The sequence below is a fragment of the Penaeus chinensis genome, chromosome 20, assembly GCF_019202785.1.
Source record: "Penaeus chinensis breed Huanghai No. 1 chromosome 20, ASM1920278v2, whole genome shotgun sequence".
In the NCBI taxonomy this organism is placed as follows: Eukaryota; Metazoa; Arthropoda; class Malacostraca; order Decapoda; family Penaeidae; genus Penaeus; species Penaeus chinensis.
Window position 1 is genome coordinate 19035902 of NC_061838.1, and position 2500 is coordinate 19038401.

Consider the following 2500-nt stretch of genomic DNA (forward strand, 5'->3'; position numbering starts at 1 on the left):
ACCTACGTCCTCTAGCCTGACCTGATGTGCAGGGGTCACACAAAAACTGAAGACACACACTACGTCGCTTCTAACAGGGTTGCATTCACAGCATCGCAGGAGTTGCCAGAACGAGGTCGACTCAGGCTCCGGATTTTCCCCTCGGTTTGACTTCCGAAGCCTTTTCATCTTAGAGATGCCACAAGGAAGTGGATTGTTTTGTATAGGGTAGACTCACATAGCCTTTGACCATGCACGGGCAATCAAACTAACCTAACATTTTCTAAATACGTGTGTGTGTGTGTATGCGCGTACGCGTGCATCCACACACACGCACATCGTGTGCGTGCATTCAAACACGCACATGGGTGTGTGTGTGTGTGTGGAGAGAGAGAGAGAGAGAGAGAGAGAGAGAGAGAGAGAGATGAGAGTTCATTTCAGTCTAATGTATGATTTCTGTCACCTCTCTTTCCTATGTGGGTTTCAAATAGATACGCATATCAATTTCAACTTGGTTTTGCTTTTATATTGCTTTTTGGGAAAGATACATCGTATCATAATAATTTTCTGCAGTTATATCTATTTAAACACATCCACACACGCATGCATACATACACAGAAGAAGCACATACACACACACACACACAAGCGCAATCAAGCACACACACAAACGCACACAAGCACACATACAATTACACAAACACAGATACTCACACACAAGTTAAAGTTCGTAAATATTTTGAATTTGTATCCAGGCCTTTGGGATATTCTTAGGCAGTCGATGCAACGCGAGCCGGGATTCGAACCCTCGACCTCAGATTGCCGAGACACTTCTGTGCTCGACGCTCTACCCCTCGCCCTCCTTATATACACATAGTACTTGGGTTTTATTTACTTTTATTGTGTACTTTGGAAATCTTTTTCCCTTTTGTACAGTATCGAGGTAATACTTAAACATTCGATTACCAATTATGTAAAAGCGCATATTCATTAACAAATCAAATTTCCAGCAGCCTAGGTCAGACAAGTGTCTGATGTAGATCAGCTTTGAATGGAAAGATGGAGGAGAATCTCATTTCTCCGAGATCGTACTGCCTCAGGGTAGCTACGGTATGCAGCTCTCACTCCAGAAGGGTATCGCAACGCGCCGCACAGGCTTCCAGAGAATCAACATTTCCTGGCGCCAAGGAGTGGGCAGACTCGTAAGGAAGACTGTCTACCTCCCTACAGGAGCCGAGGCGATTGAGGCTACGTATTATTATGAGTCAGACTCACAAACTGAAGTTCTGCCATCATCATACGAATATCTCAGCGAGTCGACGAGTGACAGTTCGTACGTGCCATAGTCATATGAAGATGAATCACTCAGCGAGTCGACGAGTGACAGTTCGTACGTGCCATCGTCATATGAAGATGAATATCTCAGCGAGTCGACGAGTGACAGTTCGTACGTGCCATCGTCATATGAAGATGAATCCCTCAGCGAGTCGACGAGTGACAGTTCGTACGTGCCATCGTCATATGAAGATGAATCCCTCAGCGAGTCGACGAGTGACAGTTCGTACGTGCCATCGTCATATGAAGATGAATCTCTCAGCGAGTCGACGAGTGACAGTTCGTACGTGCCATAGTCATATGAAGATGAATCTCTCAGCGAGTCGACGAGTGACCGTTCGTACGTGCCATCGTCATATGAAGATGAATCCCTCAGCGAGTCGACGAGTGACAGTTCGTACGTGCCATCGTCATATGAAGATGAATCCCTCAGCGAGTCGACGAGTGACAGTTCGTACGTGCCATCGTCATATGAAGATGAATCCCTCAGCGAGTCGACGAGTGACAGTTCGTACGTGCCATCGTCATATGAAGATGAATCCCTCAGCGAGTCGACGAGTGACAGTTCGTACGTGCCATAGTCATATGAAGATGAATCTCTCAGCGAGTCGACGAGTGACAATTCGTACGTGCCATAGTCATATGAAGATGAATCACTCAGCGAGTCGACGAGTGACAGTTCGTACGTGCCATCGTCATATGAAGATGAATCCCTCAGCGAGTCGACGAGTGACAGTTCGTACTTGCCATCGTCATACGAAAATGAATCCCTCAGCGAGTCGACGAGTGACAGTTCGTACGTGCCATAGTCATATGAAGATGAATCACTCAGCGAGTCGACGAGTGACAGTTCGTACGTGCCATCGTCATATGAAGGTGAATTAGGATTTCCTGAAGTTGGAAAGCTAACGAACAACAGGTATGTGCTATCGCCATATGATGATGAATCAGAATCAGTGAGAGATTGTTAAGAGTGCGAACTCTGCAATGCTAGAAAGCTAGAAGGGTATTATTACGAAAGCGAACTCTCATCTGAAATTAGTAGTCTGAAGCACTACAGTGCGTATGTGCCATCATTAGAGGAAGATGAATCAGAATTTTCCTCTGAAAGCCATAGAACGCAAAACTTTTTTTTATATATATCTCTATATATATTTTATATATATCTATCTATATCTCTCTGTCT